This window comes from Triticum urartu, chromosome 7 (genome assembly GCF_003073215.2).
Source record: "Triticum urartu cultivar G1812 chromosome 7, Tu2.1, whole genome shotgun sequence".
NCBI classification, from domain to species: domain Eukaryota; kingdom Viridiplantae; phylum Streptophyta; class Magnoliopsida; order Poales; family Poaceae; genus Triticum; species Triticum urartu.
In genome coordinates this window covers 692092321-692103912 of record NC_053028.1, presented here as the reverse complement: position 1 = coordinate 692103912, position 11592 = coordinate 692092321, and the positions used below count along the sequence as shown (strand labels likewise).

General features: G+C 50.7%; 1 pseudogene; it reads left to right on the top strand.

Annotated features, from left to right (window-relative positions):
- Positions 1-9964: 9964 nt before the first annotated feature.
- LOC125519436 lies at positions 9965-11052 on the top strand (annotated as a pseudogene).
- The last annotated feature ends 540 nt before the right edge of the window (positions 11053-11592 follow it).

The following is an 11592-nucleotide window of genomic DNA, read 5'->3' as shown; positions in this document are numbered from 1 at the left end:
GTGAGCTAGCACTCCTTTGTCTTTTTTCTTCATTTATTTGCATTATTTAGCTACTACTGGATGTATGAATGGATGGATGTTGGATGTATGAATGGATGGATGTTGGATGTTGTTAGGTTGTTAGATGGATGAATGTTCTATGTGTCTTAGATGGATGGATGAATCTGGGCAAAATGAATGGATGCATGATTTAGTTTTTATTTTTAGTTTGTGATGTTGTTAAGTAGCTATGTGAGATGTCTTCAAATTTGGGATATGATAAGTGGTTATTTCATCATGATGATCTTGCTAAAAAAATGATATGTCAGTGCTTAATGTGAGGTGATTACCTAAATTGAGATATGATAAGTGCTTCCAAAATTGACACTTGAGAAAATATGATTTTTTTTCATAGTTTAATGTGTCAATGCTTAATGTGAGGTGATGACCTAATTTTTTCCACGGACACTCCCGCCCCAGTGAGCTCCTCCCTCCATCGCCAGACGCCGCCGTGCCCGCTCCCAGCCCCAGTGAGCACCCGTTGTTCTTGTTGCTTGTGTTCATGGATTTTTTTTTTGCAATTTGACATTTGTTTCATGTCGATTCATAATGTTGTGCCAAATGGTTAATGTGAGGTGAAGACCTAATTTTTTTCACTTGATGGAATTAACAGGATTTGTGGTGTTCCCATCTTCGTGGAGTGACCGTCGACGTTGGAGGTGTTGGTCCAGGATCGTCCCTCCTTTGATCGACTACATCCTCTACATCGGAGGGTGAGCAACAATTCCATGACCTCGTCCACTTTTTTTCCATGTCACTAGATTAAATTTTCACATCAAGTCGCGTAACCTAGGTCTCCCGTCCGAAAGGGTTGCATCGATAAATATGCATTCAATTGCATATTTATCACCGCAGCTCTTTCGGATTGTCCAGCTTTTTCCGCGGACAGCCCGAGGATGTGTAGATTGGGTATGTTCTCCATGTTCTACCCCATTCCGAGACAGGATTTCGGCGGCGCCTCCCCATTGTTCTCCGGAGCACATTCTCTCGGCTATTTGCCGAGACGTGTATCTGGAGAACAGCGCGGAGGTGCTGCCGAAATTTTGTCTCGGAACGGGGTAGAATAGAGAACGTACTCAATCTACACATCCTCGGGTGGGATTAGGACCCATCTTTACCTATTAGAGATGTAGGTGGATTCTACACGGTAGAAACTAAAAATTTGATGTGATTAATTTAAGTGAATCCTAAATTATGTTGGGTGGCTTGCAAAAAAGCAAAGGATGGCAGATAGTCAGTGGATGTACAGTGGTTTTATCCGTCTGAATCGAGTAACATCAGAGTGGATCGCGAAAACCGATGTGTATTTGAAGGAGATATTTCGTCGTCCAATGAGAATTATCCCACCATGCCCATGTGCGAGATGTGCCAGACGTCACCGTAGAAATCAGACGGACATGAGTGAGCACCTTCACACGCACGCATATATGCCAAACTTTGACATGCCGCCGATAAACATAGCCGAGCAGGACCGTGGTAGAGAGGAGGTGATGCGACAACGCATCGATGGATATGAGGATGATGGGGTCAGGGACATGCTAGATGATGTCATTGTTGCAGAAACGGCAAATGCGACACCTTCAGAGAATGAACCGGAGGAGCCGGAGGCAACCGCAAAGGCCTTCTTGGAGGTCTTGGCCTCGTCAAAGAAACCTCTTTATGCGGGTGCGAAAATATCTCAGTTGGATGCCATCTAGCAACTAATTGCAGTCAAGGCTGAGTATGGCTGTAGCCAGAAATGCTTCGAAGCATTCCTGGGAGTATGGGCTAACAGCCTCCCTGAGGGTCATGAACTGCCGAAAAGCATGTACGATACAAATTAAATCATGAAGGCACTCTCTATGGATTATGAGAAAATAGATGTTTGCCCGAAGAATTGCCTTTTGTTTAGGCACGAGTATGCGGATCACAAGTACTGTAGGAAGTGTGGTTCGTCTCGGTACATTGAGGTGGTCGGTGAGGATGGTGAGAAAAAGCAGCTAACCATCCCCGTTAAGGTTCTTCGGTATCTTGATTTTATAAAAAGACTGCAGCGCCTTTTCATCACGAAGGAGTCTGCCAAAATGATGAAGTGGCACAAGGAAGGTATAAGGTACAATCCAAAAAAAATCATACATCCATCGGGAGGGGAAGCATGGAAGTCATTCGATGAAGAATACCCCGAGGAAGCAGCCGAGGCTGGGAATGTCAGAATAGCCATATCAGGTGATGGGTTGAATCCATATGGTATGTCGTCCAATCCATACAGCTGCTGGCCTGTGTTTGTAATTCCGCTCAATCTTCCTCCCGGTGCCCTAATGCAACGGAAGACCATGTTCTTGTCGCTCATCATTCCGGGGCCTGACTACCCGGGGAAGCAATTGGGTGTGTTTATGCAGCCGCTTGTGGATGCTTTGCACCATTCTTGGTACTTTCCGAGGTTGACATACGACCGGGATCTGCAGAGAAATTTCTTGATGAAAGTTTGGTTGCACTATTGCATGCATGACTTTCCCGGCTATGCTCTATTCTGCGGATGGTGTACAAGTGGTAAGATGCCATGCCCAGTGTGCATGCAGGCTCTGCGAATGATTTGGCTGAGTAAGGGTGGCAAGTATGTAGCCTTTGACCTGCATCGACAGTTCCTCCCTCCAGACCATCCAGACAGGGAAGACAAGAAGAACTTCACGAAAGGCCGGGTTGTTCATGAAGTAACCGAGATTCCAACATTTTCGGGGGGCAGATGTTCTTGCTCAGCTAAAAGCTCTCAAGGCTAAAGTCAAAGGCAAAGGCAAAGCCAAAGCCAAAGGCTTCGAGGGATATGGTGAGACGCACAACTGGACAAACATTACCCCCTTCTCGCAGCTTCCCTATTTCAAGGACCTCAAACTTCCTTACAATATTGATGTGATGCACACCGAAAAGAATGTGGCAGAGTCCCTTTTCCACACGATCCTCAACATTCCTGATAAGACGAAGGACAACGTTAAAGCTAGAGCTGATCAACAGAGAATTTGTGATAGACCACGCCTAAACCTGAAGCCTCCCACAGGCGGTTGAAAAAACTGGTTCAAGCCAAATGCTGACTTTGTCCTTAAACCGCCAGAAAAAAAAGGAAGTACTTATCTGGCTGAAACAAATTTTGAAGTTCACCGATGGTTATAAATCGAATATAAGTAAGGGAGTCAATCTTTCAACGGGCAAAGTGACCGGCCTGAAGAGTCATGACTACCATGTATGGATTGAGCGGATAATGCCGGTGATGGTTCGAGGCTATGTCCCAGCATGTCTGGCGAGTGCTTGCCGAGCTTAGCCATTTCTTCCGCACGCTCTGTGCTAAAGAAGTAAGTAAAGAGGTGATTGAAAAATTGCATAAGAAGGCACCGGAGTTGATAGTCAAGCTAGAGAAGATCTTTCGCCAGGCTTCTTTACTCCGATGACACATCTCATTCTGCACCTCGCGAACGAGGTATTGTTGGGGGGGCCTGTGCAAACGCTGGCAGTACGGCCCTGAGAGAAAGAACAAGCATCTCCAACGGAAATGTGGAAACAAAGCTAAGATTGAAGCTTCCATAGCTGAGGCGGTTATCCTAGAGGAGGTGTCAGACCTCAGGACATCATACTATCCAGACCACGTTCCCTATCTGCATAACAAGGTGCCTCAATACAATATAGAAGAGCCCAAGTATCAACCCAGGACTCCGATCTATTCAACGCGCAAGGTGGGAGGGCTGGGGCCTCGAAATCTTATAACATGCCACGACAAGAGTGGGAGGACCTCATGTTCTATATCTTGCACAACATCAAGGAAGTTGAGGAAGTGTGGATGAGGTAATACCACTACACCATTCCTTTATGTCTTCCACATCATCATGTTTCATGTTCACTTAGTCCTGGTCTAACACCGCTTTCTTTTTTTAGTGATTTCGTTCAAGAGGAATGGACGGGAATGAATCCTCCTACAGAGGCGGAGGCACTTACTCTTCTCCGTCATGGAAACCTTGGACGTAAAAATTTTGTTGCTTGGTTCATGGAGAAAGTAATTTTCCACAATCCTCTATTAAATACCTACTTCAACATTTATTAGTTAACCGAACTAATGCACGCAACAATTTCCATTATACTTGTAGGGAAAAGATCTGAACATATCTATGGATGATGAATTGAGATGGGTTTCCATGGGTTTTGACCCTGCCGTCGTGACATGTAAAAAGTATGATGTGAATGGGTATCGCTTCCATACAGAGGAGCACCAAAACAGCCGCCCCAATCCCAAAACTATAAATACTGGAGTGTACACCCCCGGTCAAAATTCAGTAGACTACTACGGAAGGGTACAAAATATATACGAGGTTAAATTCCGCCAGGGGCGTGAGACCCTAAGTCTGCCTGTGTTCAAATGCCGATGGTTCGATCCGCGGGAGGGGGTAAAACATACGCCTTCCATTGGTTTGGTCGAAGTTAAACCATCAACCGTCTATGCTGGAGCCGATCTCTTCATTGCGGCTACCCAAGCTACACAAGTATATTATCTGCCTTACCCATGCCAGGAAGTGTATCTAAAGGGTTGGGAAGTTGTGTTCAAGGTGTCGCCACATGGTAAGCTACCAGACCCGAATGAAGACGATTACTGCAACATTAACCCCATGACATACGAGGGAGTGTTCTATCAAGAGCAACCTGATGATGATGATGATGTGGTTAGAAACAATGACGCTAGACCATTGGGTGATGATGATGTGGACCCAAACGTCGACGATGCACGGAATGATGGTGAGACCATTGTCAATGAAAATGACATACTTATGCTAGAAAAGTTAAACGAAGACGCTAACGACGAGGAAGAGCCTCCACCTCCGTCGGACAACGAAGATGATATGATTGATAGTGATGATGAGACGGACCGAGAAAGAGGTTACAACAGTGATGATTCATATGGGTTCTAGCAGATGTACGTTTCAAGTATTTTTTTTCTATAGTTTAGGAATATGCCTTTTTATGCATTTTTATTAATGTGTTTATTATCATGCCTTTTCCTTCATTTCATTAATTTACTAATTGCTTTTTCTCTTTTCAATGCAGGTTCGTGGAACATGGGCAAGGGGAAGGCCGACGGCGTGGGTTTCCTACGCAAGGTCGTCGGCCTGCCTAGTCGGAGTGGTCGAGCATGTAATCCTCCCCCTCGGCTACTTGACGATGACTCCTCACAGGGAGGTCGAGGGAGAGGTGCCCCTAGAGGAGGAGGGGGCGGGGGGAGAGCCTCTAGAGGACGAGGTGCTGGGGGGAGAGCCACTACAGGGGGTCGCGGCCAGAAACAGCGCACCCTCACCGACTTAGGGGTGTTGTCTTCGAGGCCCTCCTCTAGTGAGGTACCCTCCTCTAGTGAGGTACACTCTAGGGAGGAGGAGGAGGAGGAGGAGGAGGCAGGCGAGGAGGAGGAGGAGGAGGAGGTTGGGGAGGAGGTTGGGGAGGGGAGGCAGGCGAGGAGGAGGGTGGTCGCGGGGATGATGGTGGTGACGGGAAGGGGGTTGACACGAAGGGGTGGCTGCGTGGCAACGCAAAGCTACCAAAGCAGGTTCCTGCTACTGAGGAGCAGAAGTGGCTCATTGAGCCCACGGGAAAAGAGTAAGTGGTTCATTATGTTGCTTGTCACATGCTTATTTCGGTTGTTATTTATTTTTCTTGTCACATGCTAATAGTTCATTCTTTTGCAGCAACTGGATATATTCTAAAGGGGTCCGTATTCCCAACGGCCTCATCACCGTCTTGCTGAAGTTATATTGGCCGGGGTTGTACTGTCCTGATCCAGTCAGGCAGCCGGACCGTCGGGTTTTGGCCACGAGCTGGGACCACTGGGAAGCGGCCCGCCATGCGGACCATGAGACCCATGCCAAGGCCGTGATCACTACTTTCTGGGTGAGTTCTCTTCAGAAGCACAAGTCCATTCTAGTTTCATGAATGATTTAACTCATGGCTTCTCCCATTCTTGTTTCATGCATGATTGTAGAAATTCTATCGAGTTCTTCCGGAGCACAGGGCTAGAGCGGACCAGATCGTGCTGCGCCAATGCAAGAAGAAGGCCCGCCAGATGCAGTACGAGGTGCGCTATGTGGCCATCTCCACATACTACCACGACTATCTTGGTGTGAAGATGACCAAGGAAGAAGCGCGGAGGATGGGCATTACCTTGGAGAGGCCCGAGTTCTTGGCGGTAAGTATAAAAGATTTTTCATTATGCTTTCATTACCTTGTGGTACATTATGCTTTATGCTTTATGCTTTATGCTTCCATAACACCAATTTGGACACACCTACATGCCATTATGCTTTTATTATGTAGGTGTGTCCAAATTGGTGTTATGGAAAAGACGAGTCCTAGGCGGCATTGGTGGATCTTTGGTGTGATGAGGCTGGAGCCTGGGCGGCTATGAGAACCCAAAATAAGGCTAACCGAGGGACGGAGGGAGTACATGCTCAGGGAAACCGAAACCGCTATCTCCACAAGGCAGTTAATGTATGACTAACCCCATTAAACATTCTTCTTCTTCTATTTACCATCACTTTCTTATGTATGACTAACCTCTGTTTGGTGGTGCAGGAGGAGAAACTGAAGCGGCCGCTCTCACACATGCAGGCGTGGGAGATCGCCCATACGCGGAAGGACCCCAAGCCTGGCGAGCCCAAGTACTACGGCAAGAAGACCGTAGGGAGGAAGAAGGCCTACTCCGAAGCGTATCTGGAGTTACATCCTGACACACCTGACCCCATTGCGGCGCCTCTGGACGACATGGCGGTGGTGAGGATGGGGCCCAAGGAGCACGGTCGGGACGCGGTTCTCGATGCTGTGATCACTCCTAGTATCTCCTACACACAGCTTCGTCGGATCGACCCGAGCCTGAGCCAGGCGCACGAGCCAGCCAGTGACTAGTACACAGTCCCTCTTTCAGGAGCAACAATCTGTAAGTATTTTCCCTCTTATCTTCATTTCTCACTTCATTTTCCGCATTTAGTAGTTTTATGAGTTCCATCATGTCATATCGTAGGCCTACATGGAGTACACACGCCATGAGACCATGGCGTGGCATCAGAGGCTTTATGAACACCAAGTGCAGAGGGATAGCCAGATGCAGCAGGCTTTTCAGGATATGGCGGCCGGCAGGTGTCCTTAGTTCCCTACAGCACAATGCCCTCCAGCACAACCAGTGCTGATGAGCTTTGAGGAGTTTGTGGCACAGAACGCTGGCCCCTCGCCGGTTAGTTCATCCCCAATCTATTCACCCAAAGCATGTCATGCCTTTCAACACAGTCATAGATCCCGTGCATATGTCTTTTCAACATGCAGGGAACAGGTGGATCTACCGTTGGCGGTGGTCTTCGCAGCACTCCGGAGACACGGAGCCCGACCACTCCGATCCATGGAGGCGGAGGCGGTCTTGGCGGTAGCGCTGCCGCTAGCACTGATGACCTGGACTTTGGCCGTCTTGGCGGTGACGACCTACGCGGTGCTCGATGATGCTTGAGATGTGATGATGATGCTTGAGATGACTTGTGTGTGCTGATGATCATTTAGCTGACTTGTGTCATGATGCTTATGCTTATGCTTACATTCGTTGATATGCTTATGCTTGTGTGATGATGATCTATTGTTGTGATGATGCTTATGCTTGCGTTCGTTGATATGTGCTGATATGTGCTGCTGATATGTGCTGTTATATATGTGATGTTATTTGAATTGAACTGATTTGAAAACAAACAGAAAAAAGAAAAAAATTTAAAAGCAAACTATGCCGACGGCTAGGCCGTCGGCATAGGGCCAGCGTGAGCTCCCAGTTGCTGACACGTGGGCACCTATGCCGACGGCCTAGCCGTCGGCTTAGTTTGAAACTGTGCCGACGGCCTGGCCGTCGGCATAGGTGCCCACGTGTCAGCAACTGGGATCTCTGTTTGAAGGACTATGCCGACGGACTGGCCGTCGGCTTAATTTCAAACTATGCCGACGGCTGGGCCGTCGGCATAGCCCTGGCCCACGAGCAGCGGCCGGTCGGCACGTGGCACATCTATGCCGACGGTCTAGCCATCGGCACAGTTTTTGACTAAGCCGACGGCTAGGCCGTCGGCATAGGGGTGCCACGTGGAGACAAGTCGTTGGGCAGACTTGACGGCGGCCGCCGTTAGGCGATAACGTTGCCGACGGCCATGGCCGTCGGCATAGATGTACGGACACCGTCGGGATAGGTCGCCGACGGCCTTTCTATGCCGACGGCATTCCTGGCTACGCCGACGGCCCTATGCCGACGGGGGCCGTCGGCATAGGCCTGTCCCGACGGCCATTCAGGGCTATGCCGACGGCCCTGGCCGTCGGCATAGGGTGCGATTCCGGTAGTGATGGGGGGGACGTCCGTCAAGGTGAAAGTTTTGCATCCCTCCACATCCTCCTAAGAACACAGTGTGCGTGAATTAGGGCCGGCATATATAGCAGAGCAGAGCTGAGAGGAGGATTATTAGTTAAATAGTACCCTGCGTTCAGGCATGAGTAGCGCGAGCTTGAAGCTGCGCGCAGCAGTGCGAACCGGACGCGTCCCGAGGAGATGCAACACGAATGCTCCATAGACGTGGCCTAGAGACGTGAGATGCAGCTCCAAATCAATGGCGGACAAGTCGGCGGCAACCCGCTGCTGCAGATGTTTCTCTAACTCTTGCTCCAAGTGATCGGCTGGGTAATCGTCGGCTGTAAATAACCAGTCATTCCCCGATCCCTGCAAAAAACGAACAAACTTTTGCATCATTGCAAATTCATGAATCCGGTAATTAAGATGGTCTTCGCACGTAATGAGAAAGAAGACAGAGGTGGGTGAATTGACTGATCGGACTGACTTTTCAAGCATCAATGCGCAGCAGCGTAGGTCGCTCTATCTCTGCCGTCGGGGCCGGCGGTGGTGACGGCGAGAATAAGCTCACCTTCTCAATTTCCCAACAACCAAACCCTGTAAACCAGCCGCCACCATACCGGCAGCGCTACGAGACCTTCTCCGCCATCGGCGCCAGTACGGACACGGTGAGGTGCTCGAGCGCGGGCGCCGCGATGTCAATGCGGCGTACAAAATTGATCCCGCTTTCCTCCACTACGAGCTCGTGCAGCGTCGAGCCGTCGACGAGTGGACGGTGATGGCGTAGTCCTCGTAGTCGGGATGGTACTGGGCGGCGTACCGGAGCACTCGCAGGCGCGGGCAGTGGGGGGGAAGGGTGGCAAGGCCGTCTTCGATGTAGTAGCCGCAGAGGTCGGGCGCCGTGAGGGCGGGGAATAGGCACTTGCCGACGCCGGCTGCCTCCATGGCGTCGGACGGCGGCACGCTGAGCTCGACGGAAGTTGTGTCCATGAGAAGGGACAGCGTGGTGGTGCGTTCGGAGCCGAAGCACGGCAGGTCGACGGGATGGTACTGGTTCCCGACGCCCGATGGAACGGCGACGGCGAGCTCCACCGGCAAGAACCACGCGGCGGCGCGCAGCAGCGAGCTGACTCCGCGGGTGGATCTGGGCTGGTCGGCGACGCGGATGTCGAAGGAGGAGACGGCCGTGTCCTTGCGACCGAGGGCGTCGAGCGCCTTCCCGAGGGAGTGGAACGGGGCGTCGGGGAAGGCCAGATCTAGGAGGTGGGCGAGGACGCTGGTGCGCGCGGCGGTGGTGACGCAGCCGAGGCGCGGCAGCTCGTCGGGGAGGGCGCTGATGTGGTCCGGCTCGGAGGGAGTGAAGCCCAGCCTGGCGCGGCGGCGCGCTTCGCCGGAGGCGATGAACCGCCTCGATCGCAGCTCCATGATAGCCAGGCAGTTTCCCGATCGGCTTAATTATCGCCGCCTATGCGCAGTACCCGTTCGGCCTGAAAACGTCAAAAATCAGGCTGCAGGTGGGACTGCCCGTGGGCAACCCACCTCAGTCCACCTGATCCCACTATGAATTGGTGAGAAATATTGTGTAGCCCACATCGATTAAGCGGGTGAAGGTGGGATCCCACTAAAGAATACAAGCGCAAGACATCTGGATACAACAGCTACAATGCGTCTCGCCTCCTCCCTAACGCTGCGCCAGCGCGGCGTGCGTACTCCTCCCATCCGGCGGCCGCGGTGCTGAACTGCATGAACGCGCCCTGCCGGAGGCACTCGCCTTCATCCAGCAGTTCAAGAGCAAGACGGTGGTGGTGAAGTACGGCGGCACGGCTATGACGTCGCCGAGCTGCATGCGTCAGCCTGCGCCCCGTGCTCTGTGTTTTGATTTTCGGTTTGAGCTTTTTTCCGCTCTAGGCTGAGATGGCCGAAATTCGGTCATTTTCAAAATTTTCGGCTAAAATTTGACTGCAATTTGATTTAAAGTTGACCAAAATTTATCAAATTTGATCAATTTCGGTCTAAAGATATTTTCCGCCCCAGGCCGAGATGACCGAAATCCGTTTTTTCCGGCCGAAAATCAAAAGGCTCGTGCGTGGCAGCGGTCCAGAGATCAACTCCTGACTGTAGCACATCGGCGTCGAGCCGCAGCTCCGCAACGGCCTCCACGTCACCGACGCTCTCACCATGGAGGGTCGTCGAGATGGTGCTGGTCAGCAAGGTCAACATTAACAAAGCAGCTCGTCTCCCTCATCAGCCTCGCTGGTGCCACCGCTGTCGGCCTCTGTGGCAAGGACGTGCACCTCCACACCGTGCGCCCCTCCCCCGACACCGCAGCCCACGGGTTCGTCGGCGAGGTGACGCGCGTACACCCCTCCGTGCTCCACCCGATCATCGCGTTCGGCCACATCCCAGTCATCGCCATCGTGGCCGCCGACGAGACTGGGTAGGCCTACACTAGCAACGGCGCCGAAACTGTTGCGAGGAAGATCGTGGCTGCCATTGGCACCGAGAAGCTGTTGCTTTTTTTTAGAAGACGAGAAGTTGTTGCTGATCACTGCGATTGGCGACGGGATGAAGTGGGACTCCAATGGGCTAATAGAGCTAGCCCACCTAATTTTCTTCTTGTCCAATGGGAGCCCATTAGAACAGTTTAAGTGGGATGGGATGGCTAATCCCACTTTTTTTTGACAGGAATAAGACTTTATTCTCAAATGATAGTCATGTCACTTACAAGTATGTGAGAAATAAAGTCTGGGGATTAATCTTCCCAAAAACTAGAGGATCTAGTGCTATAGGAATGACTAGCTAAACAATCAGCCACTTCATTTGCCTCCCGGAAGCAATGAGAATAGGACACTTTTGAGAACTGTAGTCTTAGCTGATTGCATTCTGATATGGTTGCAACCTCCGTGCCATTATAATCATCCTGCTGTTGAATTGCCTCAACCGCGGAGCTAGAATCAGACTCAATGATCACAACACTACATCCAATTCGAGCAGCTAGATATAGCCCGTGCTTGATAGCTGTTACCTCTGCAGACTCCGAACTACTGGCATAAGGCAATACCCAGGTTGCAGCGGCAATGAACTGTCCTTTATCATCCCGGGCTACAGCCCCAGTGGCTCCATCTAGAGTATCTTGAAAGAAAGCAGCGTCCACATTTATTTTTACTATGGCTAATCCCACTTAGTCC